Below are 24,665 nucleotides of genomic sequence, written 5' to 3'. Positions count from 1 at the left end.
GTCTCCTTGCACACATTCTCTACAGCCTTGCCAAAGCCAGATGCCAAGGCAGCCATCACCTTCTGCAGGGGGAAATATGGTGCACAGTATTGTCTGTTAATTCTAAACACCAAGGAAATGGATATCGAGAATCGATCATTTATTGGAGGTGTCCTGAATAATTGGGCTGCATGGCTGAGAGTAATAACAAGATTATGTTTTGTTCATTAATGTACGATTAACATGTTTTTCTGCTTTTATGGCTACATGTCAATCAACTACAATTTGATTTGGAACTTTGTCCAGTTACTTGTATCATACTTGATGCTTATTTAGTAGGTAGATTTCTTTCAACCATAACTGTATATTTCCCTATTAGCAATAGCAATTGTACTCTACATGTTATCACACATACGCAGTGTCTTATATAGAAGTATAGACCACTTACACCAGCACATACTTACATTAACAGGAATAAACACATTAACACATGGCATTATACACATGTTACACAGAAATTACAAGGACAGAATTGTATGAGAGAGATAAACACAGAGACTGAGATAGAGACATATATATATATATATATATATATATATATATATATAGAGAGAGAGAGAGAGAGAGAGAGAGAGAGAGAGAGAGAGAGAGAGAGTTGTCTGGGCATCGTGGGCGTCAGCAGAGCCCATTGACCTGGGCTGAACCCATCTGAGAGGAGAGCTGGTGCAGAGGCTGGCAGACAAAGTGGGTCAACCAGACTGTGATGTAATGCTGAAGCAGAATGGAGCGCTCGCTGGGAGGGAGGGGGATTAGTGCACACTCACTTCCCAACTTCCTAATCTGTGTGTGTGTTTGTGTTTGTTTGTGTGTGTGTGTGTGTGTGTGTGTGTGTGTGTGTGTGTTTTATCCAGTCTGAGAAATCCCTGTCTGCAGAGTAAGGAACAAGCATGTCTTGTACATGGAACTGAATTCCTGGCAACAGAACAGAGTAACAACGAGGAGGATTCTTTCCCAGCAGTATCCGACATGTCATAGTAGATATGGGCCTCTGGAGTGGCCAGCCCTCAGTTTCTCATTTGGTTTCACTCTTATGAACAACATTTATATTGAATTAGAGGAAAGCCTCCTTCACCTAGCTCCGTCACCTACATCACCTACCTCCTTTGCATGTAAAATACTTCTCATAGGTTCACCAAAATAATACAACTAAACCAGGTTCATATCAAACATTTTTTCCCTTGTCAACCAGCACACAAATTATGTCATCCAGTTCCAACCTCACTGATAAGTGACACCTACTCTTGTGTACGGATTTAACAGACAATCAGTCTAAGAGCGGGATTAAGAGCAATAGAACCTTCTGGAAGAGCTGGAGCACACCTGGCAGAGGTTGACCCAAAAACAAATCACCATACTGCGTGGGAGAGCCCTCTGGCTCCCAGCGCTGCACAAATCCCACTGTCTCCACCGCCTGAAGCTTTCACTGTATTGACATGAAAGTTAGGGGTGCGTAGAAAGCATACTGTAGCTCAGGTTGAATTTCCATTTGCACACAGAATCTTTTGTGTTAATTTCTCCATAAGTCCACTTGCTGTACCTAGAATTTCATTTATGCAATGTGAAACAGAGAAAAATAAAAAATTTAGGTTTAAAGTGATCCACTGAATCCGTAGAAATCCACTGAATATGTATTTGTGTATTACCATTTTCAGCTTGCTGCTATTTGGAAATGAGTTTATCAGCCCTGTCTGTGATATCTGAAGACTGGGAAGTAGCGGACACTTGGGTGCAATATTAATTATCATTTGTCTGAAAGATCTTATCATGCATTATATTGAAATAATGATTACTCAGACCTTCAATATAAGATACCAACTATAGAGAGAAAGCCTTTAAATGGGTTTTGTTGGTTTAGTAAATAAATACATATACAGGCATCAGAGAGACCATGTAAGTAAAAGGAAACAGCATGCCTTGCTGCAGAGTGTATACTGTATGCTTGTAGTCTGTTCCCTCTAGAGACCCTTCTCTGAAGAAGAGGAATCCCCTTTCATCATATTATGTTTATGTATTAAAAAAGCAAAGCTCCCTTTGAAACCTTTCCAGGATCAAAGTGAATTTCAGACCTTTAAAGACACCGTATTACTCATTGCGTAAACACTGCCAGTTCCCAGTTTTGATGCTGATTAAACAAAGTTGAGTGTCAAAGCAATTAACACATAAAAAGTCTAGCAGCTGAGGCAATCTCACTCCATTCTTAAACAAACTGAACAAGCCGTGCTCCAAAGACCACTGATGTTTTACTTTAGAGAAATTCAAATCTTCACATTAAGCTCTAGCACATCAATACTACAAATGTTACGGTATTTTACTGTTTAATGTTTACTCTCCACTTATGCTTGCTTTTGTCCATGTGTCATAGGATACGGTGTGTTAAACTATTTACAAGGTATTACTAAATGGTTAGTTAGCTATTTGCATCACGTCCACCAATTTTATGTTGTTTGAGCAGTTATTTTGAGTGTCCTACTGTATATATAAGCTGGGTCTTGTCTCAGTTCCTTCATCACAGTCCTTCTTCATCAGTCACCGTGATGTAAGGACTATTGCTGTGACACATTTCAATCACTGTGAAGTAGGGACTATGATTGTGACACATTTTATATTCAGGATACTCACAACAACTGTTCAAAAAGCATGAAATTGATGGACGTGATGTTTCCGGTGACAACGGCATTGATTTGAATATTCAAATATTTAAAGTCGTAAATTAGACATCATGCCAAAAAAAAAAAATATTTCTGTGTAGATCACTTAAAGTTTCTGACATGAGTTACAAGCATGGGGTGAAAACACAGAAAGCTGACGTGGGCTGTGCCATGAATCACTTGTCGGTTAACATTTCTCTCAGATGTCACTGGTAATTAGCTGCAAACATTACATAATACACCATACCATGTGTCAATGGGTCATGCATCACAACTCAAATTAAACCAGTAGTCAAAATACACACAATAAGACAGTTGTTATAACTTCTCTTCTGAACTGTTTTGTTTATGAATAGACAAAGCTGCTACAGACAGACATACAGACAGATTGTTTATTAGCCACATCACAAAGGCCTACGGAGGCCAGCAGACACTCCACATCTCATGGCTGAACAATGCATGAGGCAAACAATGAAAAACATTCAAGCAGAAACATATGACATACAACCACATAGCTGAGTACATGCTAGTAGTATGTAAGGTGGGTACAAAAACCAGTTCAGAGTCCTGGTACAGTATATTGGAATGGGTGTTTGTGAAGTGTAGTGGATAGTGGTCTGTAATGCCTCCTTGATGGTAGGAGCTGGACAAGATGGTGAGCTCGATCTGAGGGGTCACAATATATACAGTACAGGTTACTGCTTAACTGTAGACATGCAGCATATAAATACCAAAACAATAGAATAGTAATGGTTCAAAGTAAATAAAAAAATAAAACTCAAATAAGCATTTGATCTCATTTAATGGGTAGATGCATGAGGGAAGTGTGAGTGTTTGCTGAGAGCAGCTGGGGACTCGCATTCTAGGTCAGATTTAGGAAATCTAGGACACTTTTGTCTCTAGGAGACTCACTACTAGTACTGTCATGTTTTTAGGCCTTTTTGCTTCAGAAAAACACAAACACAAATTATTCTCCTCTGTTTTACGGTCTTGCACATTGTCTGACTCACTTGATATGAAGACATATTTCCCCTGTCAGACTCAAAGCAATGATGAAGTCTACTTTTCTATCGGTCTCTGCTTCTCTCAGTGTGTCTCCTTTGATCTGCTCATATTCTGCGCCACCCCTACATGAAGAAGGTAAACAAAATGAAGTTATGCAAATGTTTTACATGGTTCAGTATTAACAAAACAAGTTTGTGCTCTCTCTCATTACAGATAGCTCATCAGAAGTAAGAACAGCACTGCAGCATGAGCACAGTGGAGAACATTTTTTTCCTGTTATGTAAGAATACCCAGACTGATCAGGTTCTTATTTAATGTTTCAGAGCAGCCACCTCTAGCACAACTTTGTTTTTCGGTCATTATTCATAACTGTACTCTCCATCTGGAAAGTGGCAGACTTGGCCATCTTCCTGGCATTTCTATGAGGCAAATAACTGGGGCTGTGTGAAATTGCAGAAATTGTGATATTTGGCCAAGGTGTAAATTTGTCTGGCAAGGACAATAATTTTTTTCACATTCACACATTTGCCATAAAAAGACTTTTCAAACTTTCTGAGGTAAAATAATAATGCTGACCCCAGTTGGAGTTTAAATGTTGATGAAGGTATCTGTGTGTGCATGTGTGCGTGTGTATGTGTATGTGTGTGTGTGTGTGTGTATGTGAATAGCCTGCAGTGTGAGACAACACCTTCTGTTCATTAGCACAGGCCTGCAAATGGTTACACACTTTTCCATCACACTTTCCCCCTCTTGCCCTCATAGCTGTACATGCCTGAGAGGAGGGAAATATATGGTGAAAACTTCCAAAACCAGAAGAAGCTGTCCTTTTGGGATTTCATATTTTTTCATATTTTCCACCTTTCATTGCTCCTGAGCTACTGTGTTTGCAGTTTCTGAGCTCCTGTGTTGGCAGTTCTTGCTGTATTCTGATTTCAACACAGACTTAAACACACCAGAAATCAAGACTATTCTGCAGAATGGACATTGCGTTCATATTTGGTTAACGTCATTAACATGTTCAGCCAGAACTGACAAAAAAACATTTGTATGAGTTTTACCGTTTTACATGAAAATATGAGCGCATTATGAATCACAACACTGTTTCACAAAACTGGGCATGTGTACAAAGATGGGCATTGATTCTGCATGTCAAATTTAGTATGTACTTTGACACTGTACGTAACGTCACATTGACACGAGCTAATATTGGTTGCTGAATTTTGATTAGCTGTTGGCGGAATCGTACGAAATAACACAAAATTTGGCATGCATCCACAGACTCGTGATTTTGTGAGATGTGCACATTTTCTGTTAACAGATATACTGTTAACAGACATATTCTGATAACAGATGTACAGATATACACCTCGTAGAGATCAATAAACCACAAAAGTTTCATAAACTTGGGCACAATATTGTAATGTTATTCCGTTAAAATGGCATTTTGCCCATTCATCAGCTTAATGGGGCTACAAGCATGCCAAGTTTCATGTGCGTTGGTGTTCCATGTCGTGAATCAGACAATCAATTCCTCAGAGCAAGGTACAATGAACAGAGATAGTATTCTCAGAGTCATCTTTCCTCATTCTTTCTCCTTTCCAAAGCCCTAAAATGCAATAACTCATCTGTAAGCATATTTTGCCCTGTAGTTTAACAGGACATGCCAGATATGGGAAGAAACCATTTTGAACTGATCTCTCAATTGTTACTCCCTACTCACATTTACTTCTTCACTCACTTTCACCACACACACACACACACACACACACACACACACACAAAAGTTTTGCATTGAAAGTCATACTTTCTGTTATGGAGCAATCTTGAACAGGGAAAGCTACACTGGAGGCAGCACAGTGTCAGCTGGAATGTATGCATCCCTTCCAAACAGAATGCAGGAAATTAGCATGGAGGTGATATACAACACTACACAGAACAATTGAATTGCAGTTCAGTCCCAGTCACCTCAATGACCAATGCTGTTAGTTTATTCAGACCAGAAAGAACAAATGGGCACTGACATTCTCACACATTTTTGTTCGTTATTAGTGTTGAGGTATGAATGCGTCTTGACTGATGACCACATTAAAACCTAATCTCGTCCACAAGTTGTAATAATGAAACAAACTAATTTCTAGGCTATTCCTGGCATGAAAATAACACAGAGACTAACAAAATTATCCTCTCCCTATTAGTGCAATCACTAATAGGGAGCTGGGTGTACTGTAACCCATTCTCATACAGCTTCCAGTGACAATGCTGAAAAAATATGATGAGTTTACCTTCATCTGAGGATTCTTTGGAATGATTGTTCTTTATTATATACCACACACAGAGAGACATACTATATACCACACACAGAGAGACATAACAAAGGCCTACATATCAACTAGCCTATTAATAAAAGTCCATGGTCAATAATGGTGACTCGAACGACAGCAGCGCATATGATCTTGAAAAGTCCAACCGCAGGTTACACTGCGCTGTAGCTTGATACTCTTGAAACAGTACTAACTTAATATGAAGCCCTATGCAACAATTTGAGCAAAAATGACCTTAATTATGCAGGTTGAAAGTCGTTCTGATGGTTCTACAACACTTTCTGGGTTGTTTGGTGGGTGCTTCGTCTCCCCCTATCGCTTCTCCGCAGAAAAACCGAATATGCAACTTTCTGAACCCGGCCCGCAGTAGGGGTTAAGTAGGCTTGTTTGAGATCGACTGAGTCTGACTTGGTCTGGCTTTCTACGTAGGAACGTGATCTTCAGAGGATAGCCGGGAGGAGCTACAACAGAGGACAGCTAATCCCGGACAGACAGGCTACAGTCTGCCTGACATGACTCGCGGGAGACATCGCAGAATTTTGTTTGCAATAAATACAGCAGAACTTTCATTCTTATTCATTAAAATGCATGTTGTGAGCATGATGACTGAAGAAATAAATTCTTATGATGTAGTTTAAATAAACCACCGTTGTCATACAGTTAACAGGCCTGCATTGTAGCACATAAATTCAATATCAAGTGTTTTCCCTATATGTGTATCTATCTATTTTTCCCAAGTTCACATTAAAACTGTTGGACATGAAAGGCCACATGGACTACAAACGAACTACAACGTGACGACAAAAGTGATGACGAGCCCCTAACTGGGCAACTCTGTTAGCAAAATCTAGCCCCAGTTTCCGACCTCTGACTCACACATTACATGACGTGAATGACGCGGAATGATGATGTTTTCACTCGGAAAAAGGTTTTTCCGAAGCCCATGAACGCTAGGTAAGACTCCCGTGATATTTTAAGGTCATGTGACATGGTGTCACGGTGGTAAGTCCCTCCCCGGCTGACAGAAGTCGGACAGAATTTCTAACCAGTAAGCATTGCGTCCATCCAGTATGCATTGTGTTCAACCCAGCATGCATCACATCAAGTCAGATCTGCCTCAAGTCGAACAAGCCTATTGACTAAACTCCCTCTCCCGGTCCGGGTAAATCCGGATGTGACTCAGCGGAAGTATCTAATCGTGCCTCGAAAAATGTAGTCATATTGTAGTTTCTAAGAAGACTGCAAAACGGACGCCGATTTGGCTTTGTTGCTGTTGAAATTGTAAGTAACCTACCCTTGGGTGAACTTCATTTTTGTAATGTGATTTGATAGTCTCTTGAACAATGTGTTTGCTCGACCGTTTTATTGTGAGCCCTGTATGTGTTTAGCTTGGTTTCTTGATGGCTAGCTCGCTAGCTAGTGGGTGTTTAGCGTAGCAGTCACTTGCTACCGAAGCTGCAGGGGGAGCTATGTCGTGAAAAATGCAAGCCCAAATCCAACGAAAACCCAGAAACAGCGAAGGAATAACCAGACCTGCATAGGGCTTCTTTCTAAGTCCATGGGTAATGGGCAGTGAGTAACTGATTCTCCTGAGGAGAAAACACATGGTTCTCTTGAACCGGCCAGGTTCCTCCTACATCAGTCCAAAACCCAAACTAAAAGCTTTTGACAAGGCTATCAAAGAGTTAAGCCTTTTTCAAGGTGGGAAATTATTCCTCGAAACAGGTGAGTGTGGCGGCAGATAACCGTCATTGCCCAGCTCTTGCACAATAGGTGTGTAGTCCACTTGGATGCTCACCATGCTCAGGCGGCTCTCTGCTCACTAGACTTCTTTCCCCCACTGTGCCAGGATGGATCCTGAAAACACTGTACTGTCCACGGTGACCGTGATTTCTTCAATGAAGAGTTGTTCCTGCAGTAATGTAGTTCCTGGAACATATCTTTTTAACCGATCACTACCACATTGTCATCAATGTAAGGCTATGCATTTTAAATAATTTATTTTGAAGGGACCCAATAGTTAGTAGAAGTAGCTTTGAAGCTTATTTAGCAATCTTGGTGCTATGCTAATTTGTGCCAATGTTAGCTGCTAGGCTAGGGACCATACATTTAGTCTAACAAATTAGCTTGCTACAAATCTGCCAGTGGCTAGTAGATGTGCACATTTTCAAAATGTCATTTCAATGTCATGAATGTTACCATTAAAACTTACATAAGCTAGCAGGTTAATTTTACAAGGTTGGCTGATAAGCACATAAATCAAAGCAGATGCTATCAATTGTAAAAAATGATGCCATATAGTCAGATAGTAAAGTGGGTTTTTATTTTCTTACTAGATTTTAGAATTTTATGGGGTAAAAAGTCTATTTTAAGTTTATACAATCAGCTGCAGTGTTTTGTGTGCTTTGTTTGTGCCAGAGCCATCACACGGAAGTGGTTCCAGGGCCATTGTCACTCCCCGATGCGAGTCACTACCCAGATAGAGGCTGGCAGACCACTGGCGGGTTGCAGACAAATTGCCCAATATTTTGCCACTATTGGTCTAAAATCTTTTTCATTTGTTCAGTTATACTCCATTTATCCTATATATTAACTTTTCTTAATATTCATGACAAGTTAAATTTAAAGAAATGTGGTCCAATGGCGGACCACAAGTGGCATGCCACCGGCGGCATACCACCAGCGGTCCGCTATCTGCCAATCTGATTTTGCTATCTGGGTACCCGATGTGAGTCACCCATGCTCAGATTTATAGGTTTTACGGCATAACGCCAAGGGATCCGACTGAAATCCATAAAATAATACACTTTTCTGTTTCAAAAACGTTTTAGCTATCTAAGATTGTTTGATTGCTAACATTGGCAACTTCGTTATGTAGGTCCATTTTTATTGTCATTACAGAAGTCTCTCACTAGCAGGCTACTTCAGCCTCTAATCTAGAACTGACATTATAGGTCATTCCGTGAAAATGTGATGCCTTACGCTAAATAATACATTAAACTACTACTATGTAGGCTAATGTACTATGTCATTATTTTGTGGCTAACAACACTGGTAGTCGCAAAGTAGCAAAGTGACACATGCACAATTCACATCCGGTAGCGACTCACATCGGGGAGTGACAGCCATCATACGAAAATTGATCATATGAAAATTATTCCAGGGCCATCATATGGAAGTTGGTCCAGGGCCATCTTATGAATGCTGGTCCAGGGCCATCATACAGCAGTTGATCCAGGGCCATCTTCTGAATGTTGATCCAGAATAATCATACAGAAGTTGGTCCAGGGCCATCTTAGGAATGTTTGTCAAGGGCCATCATACAGAAGTTGGTCCAGGGCCATCATGTGGAAGTTGGTCCAGGCAGCAGTGGGTGGAGCAGAAGGCTCACATTAACGACATGGCAGTGATTGGTTAAAGAGGTGTTGTTCCAGGAACAACATTAGAATGTTAATCCAGGAACAACTCTTACTTGAAGAAATCACGGTCACCGTGAGTCCATGTCGGACAAGTAGCAGGGCTTCGCCTATGACTTGTGCTTCCTCCATGGGCACCACCATAGATATTGGAAAGCTAGATACCGCATTGACTGTCGAGCTCTATTAGGTGGCGTCGTAAACGCGGCCGCCATATTGGTGGGGGCAGCACGTTTACTGTCTATGGGGGAGTGACAGCAACACTTGCCGCAATTAGAGACACCTGTTTCATTTCCAGTCAGTCACGTGTTTCTCCATTGGCCTCCAGTTATTGTTGCCCCCACCAAGATGGCGACGCTATTTACGTACGTTCGGGAGCCCAATGCGGTATCTAGCTTTCTAATATCTATGAGCACCACAATGTGCTGGACTACACCACTGAGATGTGGCAAGTCTCGCACGCAAATTATCCTGTGCATCAGCTTCGCTCCAGTGAGTGTTCTCCTGTGCCAGTGGACTGCCACAGCTGTGGATACCGCGGCTCTGCCACAGCCTGACACTAGTACTTTTCAGTGCAGTAACACTTTCTATCAACCCAGTGGCATTCATAGCAGGCTAATCGTTTGAAGACCTTACAAACTAAGATTACGTCAGATCTGTTTAGATATGTAGGGCTTCTTCTAAGAATTTCGCATAAGATCAACAGACATCAGTGATAATAATACTCAGAAAGCATCAAACTCTCTTCAAATATGATTTTCTTTAACATTATGTGAGCAAATACCAGATTTCAGTCCATGATTTTCTAAGAGGTCTATGCTGTTCTAAACTTGTTTTGGCATGTTACATTTCAGGGCACGAAGTACTTTTAAGGATCGATATACCTCCTTTTTTCAACATAAAGACAAAGAAGAAGGATGCCTTTATCAAGGTTTATTGTCATTAATTAAAGTTTCTGAAAAATGTATTTTTCACCATTCTGGAAAATAAGTCTCATAGGGCCCTATTTTCTGACCTGGCGCATGGTGGAAAGCGGATTATTATCCCAGCACTATGTTTATTCTTATCTTGCACGTCTCTTTTTTTTAGCAACGCGCCAAGGGGTGTGGCAATTAACGACCTAAGAAGGGGTCTGGCGCGGTGTCTAAAAATCGCTACCTAAAACACATTACGCCACTGACAAAGAGATACCTGGTTGGAATCCATGGGAAGGGGTGGGAACGTTACAAACTAGCCCCATGCATTTCTATGGAGGATTTTTTGAGTGCTGTGTCTCCTCATTAGAAAGTCTCTGTTAGAGCGTTCGACTCCCATGCCTGTGTGTGTTGAGGTGGCGGGTTCGAGGGCTGTGAGCGACGGATGAATTACGACCTACTCCTATCTCTGGAGCAAAGCTAGGCTTGTGATTTTTTTTACCCAGAAGTGGGCAGTTTTGTTAATACATATAAACACTGCATGAACAGTATTTCTGTTTGTATTATCTAGCCTGTGTTATAGCCTACCACACAATTATTATACAATTATTTACCCCCAATCCAATTAGAGTGATTGCTTGAAAAAAGAAAACAATTAGCTGCACTGTGCATAGCCTGTGTCTCATCCCTTTGCCACTGTTCCCAGTAGGCTGGGTTGTTTGCCCCTAAGCCACTGTTCGCAGCAGGTTGGATAACATTGTCCGGGTTATACATTTGTTTGTGTTAGCCACTGTTACCATTGTGCTGCGTTGTTGGGCCCTTAGCTACTGTTTGCGGGAAGTTGGGTCATTTTTCCCCTTAGCTACTGTGCGCAGTAGGCGGGTGTTCACCTCCCCTTTTGCGGCTGTGGCGAGAGAGGTAAGTTTTCCCCTCTTTAATACTTTTCCATATTGCCACGACTACAAGTATGGCCTCCCACACTTGTTGTTATTGTGGGATGGGCTTGGACTCACATGATGGCCACCGTGAGTGTACCTCATGTCTGGGCAAAGCACATCTCCTCCAAGACGTGGAAGATCCATGCCCAGCAGCAGTTGACCTGCCACTGGAGGAGAGAGCCCGCAGGGCTGGTTTGGGTGACATTGCACGGCCAGGGGCACAATCCTCCCCGCCTGTGGAAAGGAACAGGCACACAGCACTGAGGGTCAGTCCCTGAAGCAAAAGCAGAAGTCCTCACAAACATGAGAAAAAGAAGGCATCAGATGAGCTCTGTTCCCCTACACATAGCCTTGCCTCTACCCCTAGAGATCTGTCGGGGGTTGAGAATGTACAGATTCAGCTCTTGTCAGCCAGTATCAGACAGTGGTCTGTCGGGCATACTTTCCAATTTGCCTACCAGTGCTCCAGTAAAGCCAGACCGCTCAGCGGCAACCTCCCTTGAGCGTCTCCTATCTTTCCAGCAGCCAGAGTCTGTAGACCCTGATACTACCTCGCTTTATGCACAGGGCTCTCTCTTGGAGGATGAGCCAGACCTGCAGGACACTGACGAGTTGCATACCGCGGCCTCCTCCCATCCAGAAGGTTCAGCATCGGTTGACGAGGGCACAGAGGGAACCTGTGACCTGGTATCCAGGGTCCTATCTGCAGCCAAAATTGTGGGGCTCTCAATGCCAATAGAAGACCCTGGCCTCACTGAGGGTCTTTGGGCCGGCATCACCCAGCCACGTCCCTCAACCTCTGGGGGATATGCCACCTGTGGAGAGGGAAATTCTTGACCCCCTTTGGACCAACCAGGGTTACCGCTGATCCACACTGCCCTAGCAGGGAGTGTGACAAGACTGACCGCCTAGGACCTATAATGCTGCTGTGCGCGCTGCCCGCTCAGGCAATGTCCTAGCAGTCCTTTTAGCAGCCATTAGTAAAACTAGTGCATGTGACCAGGATACCAGAGATCTGGTTGATGCGGCCTTGTCCACTCATGCCCAGTTGACCCGAGACATAGGGGCAGCTATGTCCTCTGCTATTCTGACTCGCAGGCAGATCTGGTTGGCCCAGACATCCCTCCCTGAGAACATCAAAAGGGAACTCACTAATATGCCCGTGGAGCCTGCTAGCGTATTCCACCCTAGCTCGGTCAGTGACATGACATTGTTGACATTATGGTCTCGGAACAGGTGCCAGGATGGCATCATTCACAGTAAGACCGTAGTGACGGTCATCGTTCGGTCTCATAGATCCATAGTTATGGACATAACTTATGTTCCATATGGTCTCGCGTGCAACCAGATTCCTTTAAATGCACTGCTGACTAAAATACCGATGTACTGTTTAAAGTTGCGTTGCTCGCTGTTAAAGGGAATGACAGATGTCATTCTCATTGGTTTAAATGGTGTTATGCCCAAAACACACCTGTGACTGATTAGGAAACCTAGGAACGCCTTGTTGCACCATCTGTCCGACGTTTGATAACGAAAACACTCCCAATGTGGACTACTAAATTTAAATAACCTTTTGACTAGTGACCATGCGCTTTAGACCATGATGATAGGGCCCATACTGATTTTTGACAAGGTCTATCACCGTAGAATTAGAAAAAATGTGATAGTATAGCATTTGGGGTAGCATTTTGTGTTTTAGCAGCCGGTTTATGTCTATTGTATATCTGTAGGGATATAGGGATATCTTACAGGTGAATGGGCTAAAATATTTAACTCATATTCCCACAAAATCAAAAAATCGCCACAACTGATGTACTTTAAGTCAATATTGTTTTGTATTGCAACCTTTCTGAAATGTTATGTATAATTATAATACATTTTATAATTATCATACATTTTAAGTACAGAAACCTTAACACTGGATAAAGTCAGGTTAAAAAATCTTCTTTTTTTATTTTTATTTTAGAGTAAAATGTTATTACAGTGGGTGTTTTGAATTTGGGTATCTTGAATAGATCTAAATACTGCCAATAGCCATTAAAGAAAATGTATTGTCGCTTTTCACTACTCTGAACCAGGAATCTCCACTTCAATTGTACTTACAAAGTTTTCAAATATCTCCTATATGCTGGAGGATTTTATAGAGGAGGTTGTTCATATATAATTTGTGACCTATAGTATGGAAAATAAACAAAAGTATGGAATACTGTACGGTTTTCAGCAGGATTTCTGTACTTGAAATGTATGCAAATGATTGCATATTTCATTAGATAATGGCTCATTTACATATGTATGCATAACATTTCAGAAAACTTCCAATACAAAAAAAACGTATTCCCCTCAGATGGTACCGACCGACCTCTCGGCTCAAGGACTAATTTCCAGAAAAAGATTTCCAGAGATCGAGATTTCAATTCCAGGGAAGGTGAGGCAAAATTATTGACATAGCGTATTTCATACACAGTAGCAATTCAATGTGCTCTACACAAATAAAAAGTAATAGTAAATAAAAGCATAAAAGGACAATAGCTTAGTCAGAGTCAATTCAGGACATTTTGTAAATCAGAATTCATGAAGACTGGTTGGGCAGACTTACATTTACCAGAAGTTTAACCACCTGATGATGTAAACAATGTTGTCCTATGGGTTCAAGAGCGAGAGGAAGTAAGCATGTATGTGGCTGTGTGGTGAACACAACATTATTCTAATAACAACCCCATTACCCACCCCCCTTCCCACTCTCAGTTTAAAGTTGTTATTGGATATAACTGCAGTCTAAATGAGAACGCATTCTGACTGTGACTGAGATCATTAATGGCATGGAGCTGTGTGATTGGGGGATGTGCCGGGCTGGTTGCTGAGCTTATTCTGGCGCAGCAGTCGAGGCTCTGCTTGTGCTCGTTTACCCCATCATCCCTGGCTGCATCACAGACAGCCTCCTGGCACATAGCCAGTTTCTTTGCTTATCAGTTTAAACAATTTAGCAGCTATTTCAGGAACAAGGAACCGCTGCCCACCATCTTATTCACGCCACACCGGAGCTGCCATGGCAACGGCCCACTTTGCCTTAAACAATAACAAGGAGGTTGCACTAGTAGCAGTGGCACAGACAAGACAGACTCGTTACACACTCCAGTCAGTCTCATGGACTTGTTAAGCATGTAACTACAGATGTTTGACAGTCTACAGCAGTGGTCCCCAAACTAAGGCCCGCGGGCCGGATACGGCCCGCCACCTCATTTTGGGTGGCCCCCCAAAACATGTCCGTGGTATATAGCATCTGGCCCGCACAGGAGTACGACATCGTCAAACTATAAACTCCGTAATTTTAAAAGAATCAGCTCTCACCAGCATATCTCTCAACTTTTGACACCTTATAGGCAAAAAGTGGAGGGTTTTGAAAAGATTGGCCGATCTGTGTGTCGTTAGATAGAACATGCCAATATTTTTTGACTATGGACTTAATCTCACCCGAAAGGGGTAAAAAAGTCGTAAGACAACATGATTGTCTGAAGTGGCTTCTTTTTTCCTAAAAAGTGATTCTCATTCTGTACCCTATCCAAACATAAATCCAAATTAGTGTTATCATGGTCTTTGGCGAGGAAACGGTCATATAGAATTTTGGCCTGATCTTCAAACTCTTCGTCAGTACTACAAATCCTCCTCATACGTAGACTGACTACAGTATATGGGAGACTCTTTTTTATAGAGGGAGGGTGGTAGCTTTTTGAGTGTAAAAGGTTATTCCTATCCGTGGGTTTACAAAACACTAATGTTTGTAAGACCTGTCCATAGACCTAAAGACCTTAACATCAAGGAAGGCTATGGAAGACATCTTGTATTCCAATGTAAATCGTATACAGTAAAATCAAGTCTGGAGTTCAAGAATTCACACATCATCAATGTACCTAAACCAACATTTCAGACAGTGGTGGAAGATATTATTTGAAGAAATTTGAGCAAATTTGCCCATGAATAAGTTTGCATAGTTTGGGGCAAATGGAGATCCCATTGCCGTACCTTTCACCTGGTGGTAAAATATTTTTTCGAATTTGAAATAGTTCATAGTCAGCACTATGTGTGCCGGTCCCATGATTTAGCTGGAGGTTAAATAGTGCTCTAGCTCTAGATTTTAAATAGTGTTCTTGAGTTAAGTGTCCCTTAGATATGAGGGCAATGTCCATACAATTGGCTTTACAGTATATACCAATCTACATATTGTGAGATGGATTCAGTTAAGGATTGGCAGCCGGCTACGATTGGACGTCCAGGGATGGTACCTTCACATTTTTTTTGGATTTTCGGCAAGGTGTAAAATACAGGTCGTACTGGATGGGCTTGTAATAGAAAATCCAATTCATTCTTTGTGATGTATTTTTCTGATTTGCCACTATTCAGAGTTCTTTTAATCATATTGAAGAAACGACTAGTTGGATCGCATGTAAGGGAGGAGTAGAATTCCTGATCTCCAAGTTGATTCAGAATTTCATTACGGTATGAGTCTTTGTCTTGTATTACAACTGTGCCACCCTTGTCGGCAGGCTTTATCACAATGGAATCATCTTCGCTAAGTGCCCACAAGGCTTCGCGTTCTCTGATAGAAAGGTTTGGGTAAAAATGTCGATCTCTTGTGAATCGGTTAGAGACATCCTGATCCACCAACCGGCAGAAAGTCTGGACCGAGGGATTGAATACAGGGGGCATAAATGTAGTTTTCGGCCGAAAGCGGCTCTTCTCCGAATTTTCCCTAGAATTAGTAGTGGCTCTGGGTTGAGTTAAGGGTAGGCCTAAGGGGCTCGTTATAAAGAAAGACTTCAATTTAATTGATCTGAAGATTTTGAAAAGTTCAATCTTTGTAATAAAGGGATCAGTGTGCTTCGATGGAACAAAAGAAAGGCCCTTTAAAAGAATGTCAGTCTCTTCCACACTGAGTGATCTTTTAGGCAGATTTACTATATTTGATACCTCTGTCCCCGACCACTTCGTCCTGCGTAATCTGTGTTTCTTGCCACCTCGCCGTGTCGGTCCCAGCGATGAGCAAGTTGTTAGAGAAGTTTTTTTTCTCTCCATGAACTGGAAGTTACCCGCTCAACTGCTACTGGCTAACCCAGTAAAACCCAAAAAATGCAGTTTTTCCTAAATAACTAACTGAACCGTGGCACCGAGGATGAAGAAATTTTTATGGTATGTTGGTCTCAAGGGCCCACATCAACCTAGCCCAAAATCACTCATTTGTGATTTGCACCCCCCCGGTAAAAAATTAAGACGTTCAGAACTGCACCAAATTGTATGTGTTTGATTAACCTGACATTCTCTGGGGTTATGCCAAGTTTCGTAGAATTTCATCCATGAGGGGGTCTAAAGAAATTAAGTTATGTGTACATTTAGTGACTGTACACTCATTGGCCTGTAGATGGTGGTGCACACATATACACACGTACACACACACATACAGGCACGCACATACTATCGGTATCGGCAATTAGAACGGCCGATACATAATTACAAATTCAGTAGGATTAAAGGAAAACCAAATATTCATCATCATTTGGCTGCATTTCCAGTATTGGCGTTACGTAGTTGCTTGTTCACCAGATGGCGCATCGTTGCAGTGAGACGTCATTTTGTTGGAAGTTAATCTAAAGTGGGTTGGAAAGACAATAGACGCTTCCTACAAGGACAACACCGTAGTTTACCGCAGAGAACGTCTAATAAGGGTAGGATGATTTCCACATGAAATGTAATTTCCATTTCTTCTTGAAGCCGAAATAAATCTGAGAATGTTTATCGGACATGCTTGGTTTTTACTGCAGGTAGGCTATGTTAATCTTATACAAGTTATATCAATAGCCTAGGACGTAGGTAAAATACACCAGTAATTGGGCAGCCGTGGCCTACTGGTTAGCACTCTGGACTCTGGACTTCGAGCCCCGACCAGTGGGCCGCGGCTGAAGTGCCCTTGAGCAAGGCACCTAACCCCTCACTGCTCCCCGAGCGCCACCGTTGTAGCAGGCAGCTCACTGTGCCGGGATTAGTGTGTGCTTCACCTCACTGTGTGTTCACTGTGTGCTGTTTGTGTTTCACTAATTCACCGATTGGGTTAAATGCAGAGACCAAATTTCCCTTACGGGATCAAAAAAGTATATATACTTATCAGGGCTTGAAAACGAAATTATTTTTCAAACGTTCCGTTCCGATCGGTTCAGGTAGGCCTATGTTTAACGTTTTCGTTCTTGCATGTGTTCCGCCACCAACATATCAGTCCTGAACCGGTTCGGAACACAAAATATTGTTCGTTCTTAAAGTTCCAGCAGTGTTTGGCGGGCCTATCAAGTCTATTTTTGTGGACTTTACCTTAGAATAGACGTACTCATTATTTCCCCTTGATTTAGCCTATACCGTAGCTATGCCCAAAAATAATAAATCACAGGCGGCATCCAAAAACATTCAGATGGGCTATCCATCCCATAGTCTACAGACTTACTGTAGGCCTAACCTATGCCTATAAATAATTTCTTATCAAAAATATTTCTGGATACGTGCTAAACTCCTTACCTGGTTGTAGCCTAAGTTTTATCCATATGGAGATCTTCAAAGGCTTGCGCTATAATTCCAACCCTGTTTATAAACGAACCTGTCTGTTGCTGACAAGGCCTATCTCAAATTTCCCGTTTAACTCTTCTACATAGAATAGGCTATAATTGCGCAAACATTTCAAATCCCGACTTTAAAACGACAAGGCGTGGACAGGCAAAATAGGCTATTACGCATAGGCTACAAACAATTTCCAAATCAGTTTCAGTAGCCTACGCTATGAGCTGGCCTAAGATCCGAAGTGGCAGACGGATAGGTTACATTACAACAGCAAGACAAAATATACACATTTGGACCAAAGGTCCATTTATTCGTTTTTTTCTTCTTCTTTTTTTTCAAACTGCAGAAATCAAATTATTAGGCTGTTCGCCTACAATCAAACGAGTAGAACACTTAGGATATGCTTTTGTGAAATTTGATAAAATATATAGAGAACGAAAAAAAACGTTATTAACCGGTTTTGTGGATTTCAGAATAACGTTTCTGTTCCGGAACAGTTGAAGACCATTTTGTTTTTGTTTCCGTTTCTCGTAAAATTCCGTAAAATTCAGTTCGTTTTCGGTTTTCGTTTTCGTTCCTTGAACCGGTTCGGAGCCCTGATACTTATATACTGATACTGATACTAAGTGAGTTAGCCACAACACGTTCGCTAATGTGATGGTTTTCTAAAGCATCTGAGTTAACGTTCATTCACAAACACCCACTAGGCTACTTCAATCCTCTATTTTCAAAAGTGATTCAAGTAAGGAAGAGCATGGCTCAAAGTAAAGTAACTAGGACTGAAACTACATAAATTCGTCAAAGTGAATAATTTGAATAAACTCGCCGCAATTGTAGATTTATTAACGCACCCGTGATGATCTACATCTGCATTTAAAGCAAATGTTTTAGAGCGCACTTTGAGAGATGTATCCAGGGCAGGGCTGTACCTACACATGTTGCACGTCCTACAAAAATCATTCTGTGCGATTGATGATTTACCAACAGTTTTGCCTATGGCTATAGGCTACCGTCAAAGATGGTTGATTACGAAGATACTTCCAGAGAGGCCATTTCCTGTCCCTGTCCCAGGCTTACCTAAAATACTCAACGTCGTTTGTTATCGTTAATGGGCGGCGAAGCGGAGGTCGAAGATGACAGTGTGTCCACAAGACTGACAGGCTAGTAAAAAAGAAAAATAAATGTTCAACATAATAAGATATTCCAATGTCTGATTGAGACATACAGTTGGCTACTAAAAAAAGTGGCTATAGGTGTGGCTAAGGTATGGTAAATGCAAATGTAATGCAGACATCCCAAGTCTCCCGGAAGTTCCGGGAGTCTCCCGCATATTGATAACGGCTCCCTGATGCCCGCAAATTAGATAAAATCTCCCGGAATCTAGAGAGAGCGAGCAAGAGCGCGCACACAAGACCGAAACTTCAAATCGTGTGTGCATCTGAGTGTAGTGCGCACACGACGGGGATGGAGAGAGAGGTAGTGCTAACCTGACTCCGCCAGATGGATTGCTTCGCATTTGCTCCGCATATCCATCTTGGAACTTTCCGTTGGAGAACGTTTGGGAAAGGGGCGAAAATACTGCTGATTGGATAAACCATCTGTCTATCACCACCTATGTTGGTCGGTCCAAATCAACCAATCAGATAAACGAAGCGTTCTTCTAATGCCATCTTTTAACATACAAGTTAAATAAGTAGCTAACGTTAACGTTTTTAAACTTACTATTTGTACAGTATGTGACATGAACCTCATCAACGACAATCCCCCACCAAGTTTTCATGGTAGGCTACACGTCTGAAGAAAGCATATTCCTTCTCGTTAAGTAACTAAGATTCAGTGCTACCAAACACTAACTTGATTTGGCCGTGGAGGATGTCTGTGACCTTCATTCCTCCCAGCTACATTGCAGAGACTCCTATAGCTTCCCCAGGAATACTAAAATATATTTGGATAAAACTTCAGCGATAGCTACCCAGATAGCAAGAGGCTGGCGCACCACTGTCGGTCCATTGGGGGCATAGCTGGCGGTCCGCTGGCATTTTGCTCATCGGTTCTCTGGCGGTCCGCTGGCGGTTTGCAGACAAATTGCCCAATATTTTGCCACTATTGGTCTAAAATCTTTTTCATTTGTTCAGTTATACTCCATATATCATTTTATTAACTTTTCTTAATATTCATGACAAGTTAAATTTAAAGAGATGGTGGTCCAACGGCGGACCACAAGTGGCATGCCACCAGCGGTCCGCTATCTGCCAATCTGATTTTGCTATCTGGGTATGCTTATGTCATCCGCCATGTTGTTTAGATTGAGCAGTAGCTTCTCGTTGCGTCACACCTAAACCCGCCTCGATTGAAATTGAATTGTTGTTTGCCTGATACAATTAAATTATGGGTAACAGAGAGATGGTGGTCCAACGGCGGACCACAAGTGGCATGCCACTGGCGGCATAGCTACCACCAGCGGTCCGCTATCTGCCAATCTGATTTTGCTTGTCTCATTTGAAAAGTCTCATTTGAAATGCAAAGGCATGTAGCTAGTGTTAAATAAAGCCTATTTAACTTCATATCGGAGTGCCTCAATTATTTTCTTTTTTCATTAGTTATGGTGTTGTTTGACACTTAAAACAACTTGAAACGTTTTTAGAGGGAATTTAATATGGTTTAATTGAATTGTTGTTTGCCTAATACAATTAAATTATGGGTAACAGAGAGATGGTGGTCCAACGGCGGACGACAAGTGGCATGCCACCGGCGGCATACCACCAGCGGTCCGCTATCTGCCAATCTGATTTTGCTATCTGGGTATGCTCATGTCATCCGTGGAAGTCGCCATGTTGTTTAGATTGAACAGTAGCTTCTCGTTGCGTCACACCTAAACCCGCCTCAAAACCAATGCTGATTGGATGTTCGTTTGGCGAACTGCTCCACATTTTCTTTATCAGAGAGATGCCAGACTGATCTGCGAGTGAAAATCTGAAACTCGCAAGATCAGGATGGTCTCACGAGGCTAAGGTAGTGCGTGTGTGTGCCTGTTCAAGACAGAGAGCATCCTGATTGGCCTGTTTCAGATCAGTTCAGTAGGAACAGGAGCGTCATGGCAGAGGCAGAGTGCCCCCATTTCACATCAGACTACACGAAAGTGTACCCTTGTCTCATCTAAATAACAATAGTCTTGCATGCTGCACTGTTTGTAACAGTGACTTTAGCATTGCCCATGGCGGGTTAAAGGGGAACTTGGCAACTATTTCAACGTAATAAACCCGTTTAGAAATCATTTGGATGGTTAAATGACCTGTTCCGGTGAAAATGGTGACTTTCCCCGCTGCGCCTAGCGTCCCCAGGCGGAAAACCAACCTTGCAACATTGAGACTACCGTCCCGGAAAGAGAAGTGAGAAACAAGAAACTCGTTTTAAATCGTGTTTCTTACCTTGTAACATCCACATAGTTCTGCCAAACTTAGGCTAACCGTTCGCTAGCTTGTAAACAAATCCATGTGCTTTATCGTTACCTTTTCCCACAGTTTGAAATAGCATAATGCACAATTTCTCCAGCAGAGGGGGAAATCCTGCCAAGTTTCCCTTTAAATGATTGCAAAAGATATGTTGAGGTGAGTTTAACCAGTGTAATTTCATGTGCACATTATTCAGGACTACTAGATGGCTATTTGCCAAGGCTACATAAAGACCAAACTACCAAAATGTACATATTTAAGTGTCACACTTATTGCTCTTCTTAAGTTTTATTAAGCACTTGGTCCGAACGCCACGAAACTCGACGTACATTATCCTTGGACCAAGCCTCACAAAAGTTACCAGAAGGATTTTTGATTTTTCGAAAGCGTTTGCCCGTCACAGCCAAACGAAATCGGCGGCGAAGATCCGAAACAGGAAGTCGTCCATATCTCAGGAACACTATCACATATCGATACCAAATATTTGAACTCGGGACTCCAATGTGAGGGTGCATAAGAAAAAAAAAAAAGAAAACATTCCAAATGTTTCCAGCATTTGGCAAACCACCCACCCATATTTGGTAACTATCACCTTCCACATTTGCAGTTGTACTGGTACATCTATCACAATGCCTTCCAAGTATGCACAATGTCTCTGGGCAGCCGCAATGTCTCCAGGCAACCTTGCCCAATCATGTAATCCTTGCTCTGCCATGGGATAGTATGGACTTACGAACTGAAATGGTAAGGAGAACATTAGCTATTTATTGCTGACGTAGTACAGTTATTTTCACATTGACGGTATTCAATGTTTCATTATTGTTAAATATCATGATGGGAAAGTATTATTAAAAATGTTACAAGTATGCAAATGCATATGTTTACGGGCATTTAGGTTTTACTGTGTTGTTTTGTTATAAAGACATGCAAGGCATTCTGGGCCGTAATGAACAGTGGTCGGCAGCACTCCATAGGCTACGTATTAATATGAATAGGTGTTTCTGTAAACCTAGGGACAATAAACAGCTATCTCTGTTACAAAAACAAGCTGGTAATCGATCATTGAAGAGGGAACTATGATAAAAAGATTGTTTTCCTAAAAGCATGGAGTTGACGAAAAAATAAGCAGGAAATGCCACGTTAATCTTAAATAGCCTACTGAACGCTAGGTGGCAACGTTGTATTACATTTCACTAAATGCGGTGGAATTAGTGTGAGCTTCACAAGGAAGGAAGGTGCAAATATTATGTAATTTATCATGGTAAATTATTGGAAATGTTATTTCTTGTTTATTCTAATTGCAAACCACACACATCCATTCGTAATCACACGTACACGTTTAATACTGGAAGACTCTCATTTTGTTTATTTGATGTTGCCTAGCAACGGGAACAGACTTCAGAGCAAAGATTCTAGAACAGAACTTCAGAGAGACACGTTTTGAGTTTGTGGCCAAGAACCTAAAATATCGGTTTCCATGTGTATGTGCTGGATGGTGTGCGTCCTTTATGAAAGTAAGTGTTTTATAGAGTTACAGACATAATGAGTGTCATGTTGTAGTGGTCCACATAAATGTGCCCCTTCTGTTATTAGAATGTTAAGCGGAAATTTAACATCATTCATTTCTTGTGTAGCTAGAAGCTAGCTAGCTATGTCATAGGGAGGAGATGTTGCTGTAACGTTATGGTATTTATGTTGCTTAGCATAATACCATGGTCATTTGATATGAGATGCTTGTACTCGTAACTTCGTCACTCGTAACTTTAGGACTCCTATTTTCTTTTCTAAGAGTAATTCAGGAAGCATTTTAGCCCTAAAAGTAGCGCCTGAGTCTGTGACAGCTTGAGCGAGGACTCCTAATAAGACCGATTCACAAACAATGTTTTGTGGTGGCATTTGTTTTGTGGTGGCTTTGCCATGCTGTGGGCTTGCGGAGCAAAGCTAAGCTAAGCCATCTGGCAATGTCTAATGGGCTGGGCTGGGCTGTCTGTGTATATGAAGGTGTGTGCATGTAACTTTTGACCCGTATGTCCGATTTTCATAAATGAGGTACCGTTGGAATCCTTGGATGAGGCCGAGTTCCATGCCCCTGATCAAACCCACTCTTGCAGTTCCTCGGAACCGCAATTCTAGTTATTCCTGTTCACCCACTTTTTGGACGAACTACTGCTCCTAAACCGTTTGAGCTATCGACGCAGTTCGAACTCCAAAAATTCAGGCCCGAACCGGTGTAACTTGCTTGTTACTTTCGTGTCGCTGGCCCTTGTCGTTTTCGCGGTATTCCCGTTTTTCTGCGTTTTTGGGCCCCATTGAAATGAATGGCGGAATGTTCAAGGATTCTAATTCCGATTGTGACATCACAGCTCTAATTGTTTAAGCTTGCACCTGGCAGAGTTCTAAGCCATCTGGCAATGTCTAATGGGCTGGGCTGGGCTGTCTGTGTATATGAAGGTGTGTGCATGTAACTTTTGACCCGTATGTCCGATTTTCATAAATGAGGTACCGTTGGAATCCTTGGATGAGGCCGAGTTCCATGCCCCTGATCAAACCCACTCTTGCAGTTCCTCGGAACCGCAATTCTAGTTCATTTATTATTCCTGTTCACCTACTTTTTGTACGAACTACTGCTCCTAGAACGTTTGAGCTATCGACGCGGTTCCAACTCCAAAAATTCAGGCCCAAACCCGGTGTAGGGAGCTTGTTACTTTCGTGTCGCTCACCCTTGTCGTTTTCGCGTTATTCCCGTTTTTCTGCGTTTTTCAGCCCCACTGAAATGAATGGCGGAATGTTCAGAATTCAAATTTCGATTGTGACATCACAGCTCTAATTTCTTAAAGATGCGATTTGTAGGATTGTTACCGAACGTTCTGTAGGCCAAAATCAAAAAACTGGTGAACGTTCTCAAGACCACCAGACGCGAGCCTCTTCTGGGTTGCCAGATGTAATGAAGACTTAGCTAACGTTAGTTGACCTGCAGCTGCTTTAACGTTTCTCCAACCATGACCCAGCTACACATTACGGAAACAGTGAAAACAAAAAATACCTCTCTAACCAACGTAACATATTTAGCTGAAGTTAGCGATGCAGATGAAGTTTAGCCTAGGCTAACTGTCGTGGAGAAATATGGCCAGCTCTGCGTCAGAATTGATATTCTTCGTTTGACGAAGACGTCACCATCTCAGGAAGCTCCTCCGATGTCCACTTAATTTGTTTATTGTTTTAATTTTGGAAATTTGCCTGCCTCTCGTAGGCGTTCATGACTACAACTGACAGCTGTTGACAGTTGGCCTTTGCTAATTTGGCAACACAAATAGGAGGACGCGCTAGCCCATTATTAA

At 41.9% G+C, this 24,665-nt stretch overlaps 1 long non-coding RNA gene across 1 annotated transcript; it reads left to right on the top strand.

Moving 5' to 3' along the window:
* The first annotated feature begins 1,356 nt into the window (after window positions 1–1,356).
* LOC121688697 lies at window positions 1,357–23,416 on the top strand. Its single transcript, XR_006024675.1, has 3 exons — window positions 1,357–1,368; window positions 3,003–3,004; window positions 23,274–23,416. It is a non-coding gene; the product is annotated as an uncharacterized LOC121688697 (long non-coding RNA).
* The last annotated feature ends 1,249 nt before the right edge of the window (window positions 23,417–24,665 follow it).

Source organism: Alosa sapidissima, chromosome 1, assembly GCF_018492685.1.
Source record: "Alosa sapidissima isolate fAloSap1 chromosome 1, fAloSap1.pri, whole genome shotgun sequence".
Lineage (NCBI taxonomy): Eukaryota > Metazoa > Chordata > Actinopteri > Clupeiformes > Clupeidae > Alosa > Alosa sapidissima.
The sequence above is the reverse complement of the archived record's forward strand: the minus strand, read 5'-3'. Positions and strand labels throughout refer to the sequence as shown.